The 18,853-nt window shown below is 42.8% G+C and overlaps 1 long non-coding RNA gene across 1 annotated transcript; it reads left to right on the plus strand.

Moving 5' to 3' along the window:
- Positions 1 to 443: 443 nt before the first annotated feature.
- LOC120042110 lies at positions 444 to 6,032 on the plus strand. The gene is made up of 3 exons (XR_005476035.1): positions 444 to 557; positions 5,531 to 5,647; positions 5,984 to 6,032. It is a non-coding gene; the product is annotated as an uncharacterized LOC120042110 (long non-coding RNA).
- Positions 6,033 to 18,853: the final 12,821 nt, after the last annotated feature.

Consider the following 18,853-nt stretch of genomic DNA (forward strand, 5'->3'; position numbering starts at 1 on the left):
TTCAAATGTTGCTACTTAAGACCGAATCGAGCCGGTCGGTCACATTTCACTGTGTAAAACCTAGCAGTACTACTGATTTCACTGAGAGTGAGGCAGATATATATTTTTACTGTATAAAACCTAGTAGTACTACTGATTTCTCTGAGAGTGAGGCAGATATATAGCATTTTGCAAAAAAACATGATTATTTGTCCCTCTGAAATGAAACCATCAAGTGATAGATTTTAAACATATACATGTCTGTCATTGAACAACCCCCTGCCATGATTAGATAGTGAAAAAACCCACCAATCTCTTTAATAATTTAACAAAACAATAAAAGATAATTTATGAATGTTTCTGAAAATGGATATATAGCGTTTTGGAATGAAACTCTTATGTTTCCCCATCTGAGCTCAGAGTAGATGAGAGATGTAATGTTTGTCTCTGTTGTGTTGAAGCCCAATCAAGCAGAAGAGACCAGCCTCCCCTGTACCCAGCTGTGTGTCCATGAAGAGTGACCGGTCTATAGAACAACCTATATCATTTAGAGAGGGAGACTTTTCTACTGAACAAAGGTAAGAAGAACTCATGGGTCATGGTCAGTGAGTTAAACAACACTGTCTCTAGTCATTTCTCTCCCATTTTCCCATTTATTTTTGTTGTTTCATAATCCATAGGCTAATCCTTTTTTCCAATTTCATAGTCCTAAAACAATATTAAACAAACACAGTATTCCCTCATGGTCTGTCTGTCTGTCTGTCTGTCTGTCTGTCTGTCTGTCTGTCTGTCTGTCTGTCTGTCTGTCTGTCTGTCTGTCTGTCTGTCTGTCTGTCTGTCTGTCTGTCTGTCTGTCTGTCTGTCTGTCTGTCTGTCTGTCTGTCTGTCTGTCTGTCTGTCTCAACCTCAGTAAACATTCATTATATAAAAACATCTTAATATCTGATATTGTGAGTAAACAACCTCGGAATAGAAAAGACAAGAGTGCGTCTTCCAGCCCACCAATAAATTACATAATTCAACCCTCCAGGTTAGTAAATTTACCTCAACATGCCCCTGGAGAAGGCAGAGTGACGACACCAGCCTTTTAGCGGGGCTGAGTTGACTACTAGCAAGAGAAGGCAGAGCGGGTCGATGCTGGTTGATGAATTTGACAGTGAATGTACCTGGAAAATATTATCCAGAGGAGAGCAGAGGGAAGCATATTTCCCTTGATGAGATGACTGAATTAATGTTCTGGCTTATTGATAATCGTTATATTAATGAAGTATAATTACAAAACATGAGCATAAAAACAGCTGATTAAAAACATGAATAATCATTATATTCCTTCACAGTAATCTGTTAAATGCTTTTTCAGTCCTTCCTCTTTAGTTAGCAGTTTGGAAAGGGACAGAAAGAAGCACACAGGAGTTTTCCTGTGAGGGGGAGTGGTGGTGTATCCAGGGAGAAAACTAAACTAATCTTCTGAAATGTCATTTGTGGTTTTATGCTGCCATCTATTGGAATTATTTAGCAACTGCAGTAGTACTGTCATTGAACAACACCAAGCCATGATTTGATAGTGAAAAAACACACCAATTCCTTTAAACAATAACAGCTAATTTATGAACATTTATGAAAATGGATATATAGCTTTTTGGAATGAAACTCTTTAAACTGTTCCCTTTTAATTGCTACCATGGTTATGCATATGCTTTAAATATTTATTCTGTAGGTGTCACGATCGTCTTTCTGTGGAAGAGAGGACCAAGGCGCAGCGTGATACGAATACATCTTTTATTGACGAAGATGAACACGAAACAAAACACTTTTACAAACTAGCAAAAACAACAAACGACCGTGAAGCTACAAAACGAAAGTGCAGACACAAGCTACTAACGTTTAGACATAGACAAATACCCACAACCTGGCTAATGCCTATGGCTGCCTTAAATATGGCTCCCAATCAGAGACAACGATAGACAGCTGTCTGATTGACAACCACTCAGACAACCATAGACATACCTAAACACCTACACTGAACACAACCCCATAAAATCTACCAAAACCCCCTAGACACTACAAACACCCTCGACTAGACAAAAACACACAAACATCCCCCATGTCACACCCTGACCTAACTAAAATAATAAAGAAAACAAAGATAACTAAGGCCAGGGCGTGACAGTACCCCCCCCCCCACCAAAGGTGCGGACTCCGGCCGCAAACCTGACACAGAAGGGGAGGGTCCGGGTGGGCCTTCTTATGGCGGCGGCTCGGGTGCGGGACGTGACCCCCACTTCACGTTAGTCACTACCTGCTTTGGTGGCGCCTCTGGAGCGGCGACCCTTTCAGCGAGTCCTGGCCTGAATACCATCCTAGAAGGCGCCACTGGACTGAGGGGCAGCTCCGGACTGAGGGGCAGCTCCGGACTGAGGGGCAGCTCCGGACTGAGGGGCAGCTCCTGGCTGGCGGGCGGCTCTGGCAGATCCTGGCTGGCGGGCGGCTCTGGCAGATCCTGACTGGCGGGCGGCTCTGGCAGATCCTGACTCGCGGGCGGCTCTGGCTGCTCCTGACTGGCGGGCGGCTCTGGCTGCTCCTGACTGGCGGGCGGCTCTGGCAGATCCTGACTGGCGGGCGGCTCTGGCTGCTCCTGACTGACGGACGACTCTAGCGGCTCCTGACTGACGGACGGCTCTGAAGGCTCAGGACAGACGGGCGGCTTTGAACGCTCAGGACAGACGGGCGTCTTTGAAGGCTCAGGACAGACGGGCAGCTCAGACGGTGCTGGGCAGACGGGCAGCGCAGGCGGCGTTGGGCAGACGGACACCTCAGACGGCGTTGGGCAGACAGGCAATGCAGGCGACGCTGGGCAGACGGACAGCGCAGACGGCTCTGGGCAGGCAGGCAGCTCAGATAGCGCTTGGCAGACGGCAGACTCTGGCCGGCTGAGGCGCACAGTAGGCCTGGTGCATGGTACTGGAACTGGAGGTACCGGGCTAAGGACACGCACCTCAAGGCTAGTGCGGGGAGCAGCAACAGGACGCACAGGACTTTGGAGACGCACAGGAGGCTTGGTGCGTGGTGCCGGAACTGGTGGTACCGGGCTGGAGACACGCACCATAGGGCGAGTGTGTGGAGGAGGAACAGGGCTCTGGAGACGCACTGGAAGCCTGGTGCGTGGTGTTGGCACTGGTGGTACTGGGCTGGGGCGGGGAGGTGGCGCCGGATATACCGGACCGTGCAGGCGTACTGGCTCCCTTGAGCACTGAGCCTGCCCAACCTTACCTGGTTGAATGGTCCCCGTAGCCCGACCAGTGCGGGCAGGTGGAATAACCCGCACTGGGCTGTGTTGGCGAACCGGGGTCACCATGCGTAAGGCTGGTGCCATGTATGCCGGCCCGAGGAGACGCACTGGAGACCAGACACGTTGAGCCGGCTTCATGGCACCTGGCTCAATGCCCAATCTAGCCCGGCCGATACGAGGAGCTGGAATGTACCGCACCGGGCTATGCACACGTACAGGAGACACCGTGCGCTCTACCGCATAACACGGTGTCTGCCCGTACTCTCGCTTCCCACGGTAAGCACGGGGAGTTGGCGCAGGTCTCCTACCTGACTTCCCCACACTCCCTTGTAGCCTCCCCCCCAAGAAATTTTTGGGTTTGACTCTCAGGCTTCCAGCCTCGCTTCCGTGCTGCCTCCTCATATCGCCTCCTCTCGGCTTTAGCTGCCTCCAGCTCTTCACGAGGGAGGCGATATTCTCCCGGTTGTGCCCAAGGTCCCTTACCGTCCAGTATTTCCTCCCAAGTCCATGAATCCTGTGTATGTTGTTCCTGCTGCTGCTTAACACGCTGCTTGGTCCTGGTGTGGTGGGTAATTCTGTCACGATCGTCTTTCTGTGGAAGAGAGGACCAAGGTGCAGCGTGATACGAATACATCTTTTATTGACGAAGATGAACACGAAACAAAACACTTTTACAAACTAGCAAAAACAACAAACGACCGTGAAGCTACAAAACGAAAGTGCAGACACAAGCTACTAACGTTTAGACATAGACAAATACCCACAACCTGGCTAATGCCTATGGCTCCCTTAAATATGGCTCCCAATCAGAGACAACGATAGACAGCTGTCTCTGATTGAGAACCACTCAGGCAACCATAGACCTAAACACCTACACTGAACACAACCCCATCAACTCTACCAAAACCCCCTAGACAATACAAGCACCCTTGACTAGACAAAAACACACAAACATCCCCCATGTCACACCCTGACCTAACTAAAATAATAAAGAAAACAAAGATAACTAAGGCCAGGGCTTGACAGTAGGAAACATTTCAATTCAGCGGTGTCCATTTAGGCCAATTCCCAAGTGTAAGGGGTTAATTAGACCCACATATTGTCTCATCTCAGTCCTCCACTCTTTGGCAACCTCTTGATTGTTGATACAATCAGTCTCATTTATGTGTTCCATTTTCAGTCTCATTTATGTGTTCCATTTTCAGTCTCCTTTATGTGTTCCATTTTCAGTCTCCTTTATGTGTTCCATTTTCAGTCTCCTTTATGTGTTCCATTTTCAGTCTCATTTATGTGTTCCATTTTCAGTCTCCTTTATGTGTTCCATTTTCAGTCTCCTTTATGTGTTCCATTTTCAGTCTCATTTATGTGTTCCATTTTCAGACTCCTTTATGTGTTCCATTTTCAGTCTCCTTTATGTGTTCCATTTTCAGTCTCATTTATGTGTTCCATTTTCAGTCTCCTTTATGTGTTCCATTTTCAGTCTCATTTATGTGTTCCATTTTCAGTCTCCTTTATGTGTTCCATTTTCAGTCTCATTTATGTGTTCCATTTTCAGTCTCCTTTATGTGTTCCATTTTCAGTCTCCTTTATGTGTTCCATTTTCAGTCTCCTTTATGTGTTCCATTTTCAGTCTCCTTTATGTGTTCCATTTTCAGTCTCATTTATGTGTTCCATTTTCAGTCTCCTTTATGTGTTCCATTTTGGCACAGATTCCAAGCTCCTTTCTCCATGGCCTCTTCTACTTATCAATGCTAAAGATGATCTATGTGGCCATTCTGTTCTGACAAAAATTACATTGTCTTTCTTTCTGTGATGTACCTTGGAATTAGCTGACAGTATAGAATGAGCCATGTTCATTTACATCAGAGATGTCATATTGTTAAGCTAAATAAAAGATGTGAGGTAGACCTATGTAGCTGACATTTAAAAAACTACATAAGATCGAAACAGTCGTTCACAGTTGAGAGTGAGGCAGATATATAGCATTTTGTAAAGAAATATTATTATTTGTCCCTCTGAAATGAAACCATAAAGTGATAGATTTTAAACAAATACATGTCTGTCATTGAACAATCCCATGCCATGATTAAATAGTGAAAAAACACACCAATCTCTTTCAGAAATGCTTTAAACAATAAAAGCTAATTTACCAACATTTCTGAAAATTGATATTTTGCGTTTAGGAATGAAACTCTTCTTATGTTTCCCAATCTGAGCTCAGAGTAGATGAGAGATGTAATGTTTGTCTCTGTTGTGTTGAAGCCCAATCAAGCAGGAGAGACCAGCCTCCCCTGTACCCAGCTGTGTGTCCACGAAGAGTGACCGGTCTATAGAACAACCTATATCCTTTAGAGAGGGAGACTTTTCTACTGAACAAAGGTAAGAAGAACTCATGGGTCATGGTCAGTGAGTTAAACAACACTGTCTCTAGTCATTTCTCTCCCATTTTCCAATTTCTTTTTGATGTTTTCATAATCCATAGGCTAATCCTTTTTTCCATTTTCATAGTCCTAAAACCATATTAAACAAACACAACATTCCCTGTGTGTGTGTGTGTGTGTGTGTGTGTGTGTGTGTGTGTGTGTGTGTGTGTGTGTGTGTGTGTGTGTGTGTGTGTGTGTGTGTGTGTGTGTGTGTGTGTGTGTGTGTGTGTGTGTGTGTGTGTGTGTGTGCACTCCCTGGATGAGGAGATGTAATCTCATGTTTTGTCAACAGAAACCAACAGGAGAGATCAGAGTCAGAGATTCTCAGTGGTCAGTCTTCCCAGAGTCATCAAATAGACCTGGACTCCATATTCAGTGTATGTGGTCCTGTTATGTACATTTGTTTTTGTTTACCTCAAGTAAAGTTGATCTGTCAATCATTCATTTAATGTGTTAATGAGAAACATTTATTCTCTTGCTTAACTTATTTACTTGATTTATTTCAGTTGCTTGAAGAGAAAATTATGACATTTGTGAAGAACGAGCTGAAGATGTTCAAGAGGATTCTTAGTCCAGAACTCCCAGAAGGCTTTGAGAGTCAGAAGCAGGATAAGGAAGTGGTGGACGCTGAAGATGAGAAGCAGGAGAGCAGTGCCAGAGAGGGGGCTCTGAAGATCACACTGCACGTCCTGAGGAAAATGAACCAGAATGAGTTTGCTGACACACTGGAGAAATGTAAGAGCTGTCTGCCTCATGTTGAATGCTGTTTTATAACATTTAAAAGCTGTAGCTAAAGTACAGCTAAAGTAGCTGTGTAACTCAATGATATTGTAGCAGACTTAACACAACACCTAGTGACCTCATCAAGTAGCAGCAGGGATGTGTTGTGGTGATTAATTTAGAGAGAGAGAGACAACATTAATAATACCATCAATAATACCAATAATAATATAATCAGTCACACCAGTCTGTAATGATTATGAAAACATTTGCACATTTATACAGTCAGTTAAGATTAAGAGAATAAATAATTATAATTTAAAACTTTATCACAGTCCTACAATACTGTAGGCATTAAAACAGATGTAATATTAATATCCTATGTGTTATTTCTAGATTCAGATGATCCTGCTGTGATTTGCCAACGTGAACTCAAATCTAATCTGAAGAAGAAGTTTAAATGTGTATTTGAGGGGATCGCTAAACAAGGAAACCCAACACTTCTCAATAAGATCTACACAGAGCTCTACATCACAGAGGGTGGAACAGGAGAGGTCAATAATGAACATGAGCTGAGACAGATTGAGACAACAACCAGGAAACAAGCAAGACCAGAGACTGCAATCAAATGTAACGACATCTTCAAACCCTTAACTGGACAAGACAAACTTATCAGAACTGTGCTGACAAAGGGAGTCGCTGGCATTGGAAAAACAGTCTCTGTGCAGAAGTTCATTCTGGACTGGGCTGAAGGAAAAGCAAATCAGGATGTCCAATTTGTATTTCCATTCCCTTTCCGGGAGCTGAATTTGATGAAAGGTGAAAATCTCACTTTGATTGAACTTCTCAATCACTTCTCAATGGAAACCAAACAATCAGGAATCTCCAACTACGACAAGTTCAAAGTTCTGTTAATCTTTCACGGTCTGGATGAGTGCCGACTGCCCCTAGACTTCCAGAAGAACAAGATCTGTTGTGACGTCACAGAGTCAACCTCAGTGGATGTTCTGCTGACAAATCTCATCAAGGGAAATATGCTTCCCTCTGCTCTCCTCTGGATAACTACCCGACCTGCAGCAGCCAATAAGATCCCTTCAGGGTGTGTTGACCAGGTGACAGAGGTACGAGGCTTCAATGACCCACAGAAGGAGGAGTACTTCAGGAAGAGATTCAGTGATGAGGACCTGGCCAGCAGAATCATCTCACACATAAAGACGTCAAGGAGCCTCCACATCATGTGCCACATTCCAGCCTTCTGTTGGATTGCTGCAACAGTCCTTGAACCCATGCTGAAACATAAGAGAGAAGAGATGCCCAAGACTCTGACTGAGATGTACACACACCTTGTGGTGTTTCATACCAAACAGAAGAATGAAAAGTATCTTGGGAAAGAAGAGACAGGTCCACACTGGAATAAAGAGGGCATTTTGTCACTGGGAAAACTGGCTTTTCAACAGCTTGTGAAGAGCAATCTGATTTTCTATGAAGAAGACCTGAAAGAGGCTGGCATTGATGTCAGTGAAGCCTCAGTGTACTCAGGATTGTGCACACAGCTCTTTAAAGAGGAATATGGTCTGTACCAGGACAAGGTGTACTGCTTTGTTCATCTGAGCATTCAGGAGTTTCTGGCTGCTGTATATGTGTTCCTCTCATTCATCAACAACAATGAGAATTTAATTGACAAACTGCAAACAAAAGACGAGTCTGAAGTTACTTTCTACAAAAGTGCTGTGGATAAAGCCTTACAAAGTGAGACGGGAAACCTGGACCTTTTCCTCCGCTTCCTTCTGGGCCTCTCACTGGAGTCCAATCAGAAGTACTTACGAGGTCTGCTGACAAAGACAAGAAGCAGCTCACAGAGCCATGAAGAAACAGTCAAGTACATCAAGGAGAAGATCGGGGAAAATCTCTCTCCAGAGAGGAGCATCAATCTGTTCCACTGTCTGAATGAACTGAATGACCATTCTCTAGTGGAGGAGATCCAAAGATACCTGAGATCAGGAAGTCTCTCAAAACCCAACCTGTCACCTGCACAGTGGTCAGCTCTGGTCTTTGTGTTGCTGACTTCAGAAAAGGAGCTGGATGTGTTTGACCTGAAGAAATACTCCAGATCAGAGGAAGGTCTTCTGAGGCTGCTGCCAGTGGTCAAAGCCTCCAGAGCTGCTCTGTGAGTAAATAAAATTACATATAAGAACTAATCATGTGATTTTCACATTAGTATAACAATATTACCATACAATTCTAGAAGACAGAAGATTAATCTATATGTTGTTTGGGAGAATAAACCAAATGCATCTGCCATTGTCCTTCTACACTACTCGTTAAATTAACAGTGTGTTTATGAAATCATGATGATCTCTTTGTCAGGCTGTCAGGCTGTGGAGTCACAGAGGAAGGCTGTGCTTCTCTGGTCTCAGCTCTGAGGTCAAACCCCTCACACCTGAGAGAGCTGGATCTGAGTAACAATGACCTGAAGGATTCAGGGGTGAAGCTGCTCTCTGCTGGACTGGGGAATCCCCACTGTAAACTGGAGACTCTGAGGTCAGTATTCCTGTAGTTGGTCAACAAGTGATAACTGTTCACCAGATCCACATGTGTTTACCAGCCACACATAGTTCACACCATATGTATTTGGACAGTGAAGCTTACAGTTTTAAATGTGGCGCTATGCTCCAGCATTTTGGATTTGAGATAGAATGTTTCATATTAGGTGACAGTACAGAATGTCCCCTTTTATTTAAAGGTTTTCATAAACATATATTTTACTGTTTGGAAATCAAAGCACTTCATGTCTCTAGTTGTCCCAGTTGAAAAAGTCTTAATTATTTATACAAATTAAAGTAGTCATAAGTTTAGTATTTGGTCCCATATTCCATGCCTGCAGTGATTACATCAAGCTTGTGATTCTACTAACTTGTTAAATGCATTTGCAGTTTGTCTTGGTTGTGTTTTGGATGATGTTTTTCCTGATAGAAACTGAATGGTGAATAATGTCCTGTCATTTTGGAGTCACTTCACTTGTATTGTCAGTAAGAATAGAAGATGTTTCTGATCACTTCTACATTCATGTGGATGCTACCATGATTATGAATAATCATGAATGAATCGAGAATGATGATGAATAACAAAGTTATAGAGGCAAAAATATCAGACCCTCTCTGCTATTGGTAATGGTGAGAGGTTAGCATGTTTTGTTGTAGCCTCTGTTATTGGTAATGGTGAGAGGTTAGCATGTTTTGTTGTAGCCTCTGTTATTGGTAATGGTGAGAGGTTAGCATGTTTTGTTGTAGCCTCTGTTATTGGTAATGGAGAGAGGTTAGCATGTTTTCTTGTAGCCTCTGTTATTGGTAATGGTGAGAGGTTAGCATGTTTTGTTGTAGCCTCTGTTATTGGTAATGGAGAGAGGTTAGCATGTTTTCTTGTAGCCTCTGTTATTGGTAATGGTGAGAGGTTAGCATGTTTTGTTGTAGCCTCTGTTATTGGTAATGGAGAGAGGTTAGCATGTTTTGTTGTAGCCTCTGTTATTGGTAATGGAGAGAGGTTAGCATGTTTTTTTGTAGCCTCTGTTATTGGTAATGGTGAGAGGTTAGCATGTTTTGTTGTAGCCCCTGTTATTCAAATCAAATCAAATCAAATTGTAGTTGTCACATACACATGGTTATCAGATGTTAATGCGAGTGTAGCGAAATGCTTGTGCTTCTAGTTCCGACAATGCAGTAATAACCAACAAGTAATCTAACCTAAAAATTCCACAACTACCACCTTTTACACACAAGTGTAAAGGGATGAAGAATATGTACATAAAGATATATGAATGAGTGATGGTACAGAACGGCATAGGCAAGATGCAGTAGATGGTATTCAGTACAGTATATACATATGAGATGAGTAATGTAGGGTATGTAAACAAAAAAGTGGCATAGTTTAAAGTGGCTAGTGATACATGTATTACATAAAGATGGCAAGATGCAGTAGATGGTATAGAGTACAGTATATACATATGAGATGAGTAATGTAGCGTATGTAAACATTATATTAAGTGGCATTGTTTAAAGTGGCTAGTGATACATTTTTTACATCAATTTCCTTAATTAAAGTGGCTGGAGTTCAGTCAGTATGTTGGCAGCAGCCACTAAATGTTAGTGGTGGCTGTTTAACAGTCTGATGGCCTTGAGATAGAAGCTGTTTTTCAGTCTCTCGGTCCCTGCTTTGATGCACCTGTACTGACCTCGCCTTCTGGATGATAGCGGGGTGAACAGGCAGTGGCTCAGGTGGTTTTTGTCCTTGATAATCTTTATGGCCTTCCTGTGACATCGGGTGGTGTAGGTGTCCTGGAGGGCAGGTAGTTTGCCCCCGGTGATGCGTTGTGCAGACCTCACTACCCTCTGGAGAGCCTTACGGTTGTGAGAGGAGCAGTTGCCGTACCAGGCGGTGATACAGCCCGACAGGATGCTCTCGATTGTGCATCTGTAAAAGTTTGTGAGTGCTTTTGGTGACAAGCCGAATTTCTTCAGCCTCCTGAGGTTGAAGAGGCGCTGCTGCGCCTTCTTCACAACGCTGTCTGTGTGGGTGGACCAATTCAGTTTGTCCATGATGTGTACGCCAGGGAACTTAAAACTTACTACCCTCTCCACTACTGTCCCGTCGATGTGGATAGGGGGGTGCTCCCTCTGCTGTTTCCTGAAGTCCACAATCATCTCCTTTGTTTTGTTGACGTTGAGTGTGAGGTTATTTTCCTGACACCACACTCCGAGGGCCCTCACCTCCTCCCTGTAGGCCGTCTCGTCGTTGTTGGTAATCAAGCCTACCACTGTAGTGTCATCCGCAAACTTGATGATTGAGTTGGAGGCGTGCATGGCCACACAGTCGTGGGTGAACAGGGAGTACAGGAGAGGGCTCAGAACGCACCCTTGTGGGGCCCCAGTGTTGAGGATCAGTGGGGTGGAGATGCTGTTACCTACTCTCACCACCTGGGGGCGGCCCGTCAGGAAGTCCAGTACCCAGTTGCACAGGGCAGGGTCGAGACCCAGGGTCTCGAGCTTGATGACGAGTTTGGAGGGTACTATGGTGTTAAATGCTGAGCTGTAGTCGATAAACAGCATTCTCACATAGGTATTCCTCTTGTCCAGATGGGTTAGGGCAGTGTGCAGTGTGGTTGCGATTGCGTCGTCTGTGGACCTATTGGGGCGGTAAGCAAATTGGAGTTGGTCTAGGGTGTCAGGTAGGGTGGAGGTGATATGGTCCTTGACTAGTCTCTCAAAGCACTTCATGATGACGGAAGTGAGTGCTACGTGGCGGTAGTCGTTTAGCTCAGTTACCATAGCTTTCTTGGGAACAGGAACAATGGTGGCCCTCTTGAAGCATTAGGGGACAGCAGACTGGGATAAGGATTGATTGAATATGTCCGTAAACACACCAGCCAGCTGGTCTGCGCATGCTCTGAGGACGCGGCCGGGGATGCCGTCTGGGCCGGCAGCCTTGCGAGGGTTAACACATTTAAATGTTTTACTCACGTCAGCTGCAGTGAAGGAGAGTCCGCAGGTTTTGGTAGTGGGCTGTGTCAGTGGCACTGTATTGTCCTCAAAGCGAGCAAAGAAGTTATTTAGTCTGTCTGGGAGCAAGACATCCTGGCCCGCAACGGGGCTGGTTTTCTTTTTGTAATCCGTGATTGACTGTAGACCCTGCCACATACCTCTTGTGTCTGAGCCGTTGAATTGCGACTCTACTTTGTCTCTATACTGACGCTTAGCTTGTTTGATTGCCTTGCGGAGGGAATAGCTACACTGTTTGTATTCGGTCATGTTTCCGGTCACCTTGCCCTGGTTAAAAGCAGTGGTTCGCGCTTTCAGTTTCGCGCAAATGCTGCCATCAATCCATGGTTTCTGGTTTGGGAATGTTTTAATAGTTGCTATGGGTACGACATCGCCAATGCACTTTCTAATGAACTCGCTCACCGAATCAGCGTATTCGTCAATGTTGTTGTTGGACGCAATGCGAAACATATCCCAATCCACGTGATCGAAGCAGTCTTGAAGTGTGGAATCAGATTGGTCAGACCAGCGTTGAACAGACCTGAGCGCGGGAGCTTCCTGTTTTAGTTTCTGTCTGTAGGCTGGAAGCAACAAAATTGAGTCGTGGTCAGCTTTTCCGAAAGTAGGGCGGGGGAGGGCCTTAAGTTGCGGAAGTTGGTAATGGTGAGAGGTTAGCATGTTTTGTTGTAGCCTCTGTTATTGGTAATGGTGAGAGGTTAGCATGTTTTGTTGTAGCCTCTGTTATTGGTAATGGTGAGAGGTTAGCATGTTTTGTTGTATCCTATGTTATTGGTAATGGTGAGAGGTTAGCATGTTTTGTTATAGTCTCTGTTATTTCTCACTCATTATTATTCATGATTCATTCATGATTTTTCTAATCATGTTTCTAATCATGGCATCATCAGGATTAATTTAGTAGTGTTTAGAAACAGGTTATCTACTCACTTAGACAGAAGATTTATCCAGTCAGTATCCAACATTCAGTTACTATTGGGCAAAACACAACCAAAACAACCAAAACAAACTGCAAATGAAACCAATGAGTTTGGGACCAAATACTAAACTTTTGACTACTTTAATACACTATGAGTGTACTCACTTTAACTGATTTGGTCAGAATATTTATGACTTCTTCAAATGGGGGGACTAGATACATAAAGTGCTTTCATTTCTAAATGGTGAAACAGATATGTATTAAAATACCCTCAAATAAAAGGTGACATTATATACTGTCACCTCATATAAAACATTTGATCTGAAATCCAAAATGTTGGAGTATAGAGCCACATTTAAAATGTTAGCTTCACTGTCAAAACAGATATGGTGTGGACTGTATACTCAATACAATCTAAATCTGATACCTCACTGTCTGTCTTCTGACTGATACTGCTTTTTAAACTGGTCTGGTCAGTCTACTCAAATATTTGTACTATACATGTTTCTATCTACAAGCAAAACCTCGATCATTTGTCATTTATAATAATGATACATTCCATTTATTAATATTGGCAGGTTTCAGGACACTGATGTTAAAAAATAATATACTGCCACTATTTTCACCACCAAAGAATAGCAGTGTGATTTTAATATGATTTGACTCTTTGCAGGCTGTCACGCTGTCTAGTCACAGAGGAAGGCTGTGCTTCTCTGATCTCAGCTCTGAGGTCAAACCCCTCACACCTGAGAGAGCTGGACCTGAGCTACAATCACCCAGGAGACTCAGGAGTCAGACTGCTCTCTGCTGGACTGGAGGATCCACACTGCAGACTGGAGAAACTCAAGTATGTAGAGGGTTTATGTCAATGTTCATATCAGACATGTTTGAGTCATCAGGCTAGTTAAGACAAACATTCTTACCACCACTTGGACAAAGTTACATGCTGACTGTGTTTGTGTGTGTGTGTGTGTGTGTGTGTGTTCCCGTGTATCACTCATTGACTGTCTGTTCTTCTGCTTACCGCTACAGTGTGGAACATGGTGGAGAGTACACAATGAAACCTGGGCTTAGAAAATGTAAGTATTGACTGCTGTGAAGAATATGACTAAGAATAAGTCTTAATTCAAGTTAAGTCAAAGTCAAAGACAAAGACCACCATCATTACTTACTTGGTCATATTAAATATCAGCTGTAGTTCTACAGAAGCAGAAATCAGTTGAAATCAGGGACACCAAAGTTTAGAGTTGCTTTGACAATGTGTGTGTGTGTCTGTGTGTGTGTGTGTGGCGCGTCCGTGTTACATAAGAAATGTGTGTTTTTGTTCATGCATGCATACGTGTGTGTGTGTGTGTGTGTGTGTGTGTGTGTGTGTGTAATTAATGGGAATAAGTGTGTTTTATATTACCATACAGTATAACATATGATCATTCAACAAGTCTCAAGTTACCTTAAATTCTCCTTTTGATACCTAGAAACATCTACATTAAATGAATTAGTGAAAAGTGAGTTAACATTCTAATGTGAATGATGATGATTTCTAATATTGTGTCTGGTTTCATCCATCAGATGTCTGTGATCTCACACTGGACCCAAACACAGTAAACAGACACCTCTCTCTGTCTGAGGAGAACAGAAAGGTGACATGTAGGAGAGAGGAGCAGCCGTATCCTGATCACCCAGAGAGATTTGAGAACTGGAGACAGGTGCTGTGTAGAGAGGGTCTGACTGGGCGCTGTTACTGGGAGGCAGAGTGGAGTGGGGGAGGGGCTGGTATAGGAGTGACATATAAAGGAATCAGCAGGAGAGAAGGGGGTAATGATTGTGGGCTTGGATATAATGGCATGTCCTGGAGTCTGGTCTGCTATGACAAAAGTTACATGGCCAGGCACAATGATAAACCCACTACCATAGACATCCCCTCCTCCGGCTCCCACAGAGTAGGAGTGTATCTGGACTGGCCAGCCGGCACTCTGTCCTTCTATAGAGCCTCCTCTGACACACTGACCCACCTGTACACATTCCACACCACATTCACTGAGCCCCTCTATCCAGGGTTTAATGTTTCTTATGACACCTCAGTGTCCCTGTGTCATTTGGTTCCTGGGTCAAACACAACTTGATGTTTCACTCTAATCTGTTTTATGTTTGATCAGAATATGACATTTCTATACATGGAGTAACAATAGTTTATTATTTACTCCATGGTAACTCTGTGTAGGACTCTCTGTAATCCGGCTCCCTGTGAGATCACACACAGTGGACACACACACACACAGTGGACACAAACACACACACACACACACACACACACACACACACACAAATACGTGTTAATATCACCTTCTGGGGACACATGTTCTCACACCACATTCTGGGGGCACCTGTTCTCACAACACATTCTGGGGACACCTGTTCTCACCACATTCTGGGGACACCTGTTCTCACACCACATTCTGGGGACACCTGTTCTCACACCACATTCTGGGGACACCTGTTCTCACACCACATTCTGGGGACACCTGTTCTCACACCACATTCTGGGGACACCTGTTCTCACACCACATTCTGGGGACACCTGTTCTCACACCACATTCTGGGGACACCACTTTCCTGACAACCTGGAGACAAGATGAAAACATCAAAACATCTATAATAAATCTATAATGAATACACCCCTTCAAATGTAACTGATTCATTGAAATCAGGGTAGATGACATTGTGGGGACTGGGAAGGTGATCAATGTGGGGACACAAGAGGAAACTCCTTATTTGGCGTCAACAGGAAGTCCCATCTGGGGACCAAGTTCCGACCAACTAGTACCATCTGGGGACAATAGTGTCGGCTGTTGTTTAGGGCACAAGGGGAAGATGGATTCTAATCTAGATCACCATATCAGAACCACTAGAGAATGGATTCTAATGTAGATCAGTTTGAATGGCCTTTCAGCATATCAGAACCCACTAGAGAATGGATTCTAATCTAGATCAGTTTGAATGGCCTTTCAGCATATCAGAACCACTAGAGAATGGATTCTAATCTAGATCAGTTTGAATGGCCTTTCAGCATATCAGAACCCACTAGAGAATGGATTCTAATCTAGATCAGTTTGAATGGCCTTTCAGCATATCAGAACCACTAGAGAATGGATTCTAATCTACATCAGTTTGAATGGCCTTTCAGCATATCAGAACCACTAGAGAATGGATTCTAATCTAGATCAGTTTGAATGGCCTTTCAGCATATCAGAACCCACTAGAGAATGGATTCTAATCTAGATCAGTTTGAATGGCCTTTCAGCATATCAGAACCACTAGAGAATGGTTTCTAATCTAGATCACTTTGAATGGTCTTTCAGCATATCAGAACCCACTAGAGAATGGATTCTAATCTAGATCAGTTTGAATGGCCTTTCAGCATATCATAACCACTAGAGAATGGATTCTAATCTAGATCAGTTTGAATGGCCTTTCAGCATATCAGAACCACTAGAGAATGGATTCTAATCTAGATCAGTTTGAATGGCCTTTCAGCATATCAGAACCACTAGAGAATGGATTCTAATCTAGATCAGTTTGAATGGCCTTTCAGCATATCAGAACCACTAGAGAATGGATTCTAATCTAGATCAGTTTGAATGGCCTTTCAGCATATCAGAACCACTAGAGAATGGATTCTAATCTAGATCAGTTTGAATTGTCTTTCAGCATATCAGAACCACTAGAGAATGGATTCTAATATAGATCAGTTTGAATGGCCTTTCAGCATATCAGAACCCACTAGAGAATGTTGCCGGGCCTCTTTAGCATCAGATGCATATCAACCTACAAGGTGTGCAAACATGCTTGATAAATAAATGCTTAATAAATAGTACATAAACTATTGTAAATTATTAACAGCATTAAGAAATATTAATGGGAATATATCAGTAAAAATAACAATAGTTATTTGTTTAGAGAGTCAAGGATATGTTTTGTATAATTCTACAGTCCTAGAAAACACAAAGGCCTACAGCTTATTTCTGCTTCCCTGACAATAAAACTCTACAGTGGAATCAATTTGATCAACTTTATTTATAGGTTCGATTAGTAATAGAGTTATAGTCATTAATAATAACACTATAACCAGCCAGGTGATTAGTAATAGTCATTCATAATAACACTATAACCAGCCAGGTGCGCAGGTGAATTTATTTGCTGTATTCCTGAACAAAAGCACCAGTGAACAATTGTAAAGGATTAATTGCATAAAGAAATATTTGATGTATATTCATGACAAGATATAAAAACAGACATTTGTTGATTGAATCAGACACTGTATTGTGCCCTTACACCCTTTACACATGAACCAATCACGTCTTCTCTTTACCTTATACCCTTTACACATGAACCAATCACATCTTCTCTTTACCTTATACCCTTTACACATGAACCAATCACGTCTTCTCTTTACCTTACACCCTTTACACATGAACCAATCACGTCTTCTCTTTACCTTATACCCTTTACACATGAACCAATCACGTCTTCTCTTTACCTTATACCCTTTACACATGAACCAATCACGTCTTCTCTTTACCTTATACCCTTTACACATGAACCAATCACGTCTTCTCTTTACCTTATACCCTTTACACATGAACCAATCACGTCTTCTCTTTACCTTATACCCTTTACACATGAACCAATCACGTCTTCTCTTTACCTTACACCCTTTACACATGAACCAATCACGTCTTCTCTTTACCTTATACCCTTTACACATGAACCAATCACGTCTTCTCTTTACCTTATACCCTTTACACATGAACCAATCACGTCTTCTCTTTACCTTACACCCTTTACACATGAACCAATCACGTCTTCTCTTTACCTTATACCCTTTACACATGAACCAATCACGTCTTCTCTTTACCTTATACCCTTTACACATGAACCAATCACGTCTTCTCTTTACCTTATACCCTTTACACATGAACCAATCACGTCTTCTCTTTACCTTACACCCTTTACACATGAACCAATCACGTCTTCTCTTTACCTTATACCCTTTACACATGAACCAATCACGTCTTCTCTTTACCTTATACCCTTTACACATGAACCAATCACGTCTTCTCTTTACCTTACACCCTTTACACATGAACCAATCACGTCTTCTCTTTACCTTACACCCTTTACACATGAACCAATCACGTCTTCTCTTTACCTTATACCCTTTACACATGAACCAATCACGTCTTCTCTTTACCTTATACCCTTTACACATGAACCAATCACGTCTTCTCTTTACCTTACACCCTTTACACATGAACCAATCACGTCTTCTCTTTACCTTATACCCTTTACACATGAACCAATCACGTCTTCTCTTTACCTTATACCCTTTACACATGAACCAATCACGTCTTCTCTTTACCTTATACCCTTTACACATGAACCAATCACGTCTTCTCTTTACCTTACACCCTTTACACATGAACCAATCACGTCTTCTCTTTACCTTATACCCTTTACACATGAACCAATCACGTCTTCTCTTTACCTTATACCCTTTACACATGAACCAATCACGTCTTCTCTTTACCTTATACCCTTTACACATGAACCAATCACGTCTTCTCTTTACCTTACACCCTTTACACATGAACCAATCACGTCTTCTCTTTACCTTATACCCTTTACACATGAACCAATCACGTCTTCTCTTTACCTTATACCCTTTACACATGAACCAATCACGTCTTCTCTTTACCTTACACCCTTTACACATGAACCAATCACGTCTTCTCTTTACCTTACACCCTTTACACATGAACCAATCACGTCTTCTCTTTACCTTATACCCTTTACACATGAACCAATCACGTCTTCTCTTTACCTTATACCCTTTACACATGAACCAATCACGTCTTCTCTTTACCTTACACCCTTTACACATGAACCAATCACGTCTTCTCTTTACCTTATACCCTTT

The sequence above is a fragment of the Salvelinus namaycush genome, unplaced genomic scaffold, assembly GCF_016432855.1.
Source record: "Salvelinus namaycush isolate Seneca unplaced genomic scaffold, SaNama_1.0 Scaffold612, whole genome shotgun sequence".
NCBI classification, from domain to species: Eukaryota; Metazoa; Chordata; class Actinopteri; order Salmoniformes; family Salmonidae; genus Salvelinus; species Salvelinus namaycush.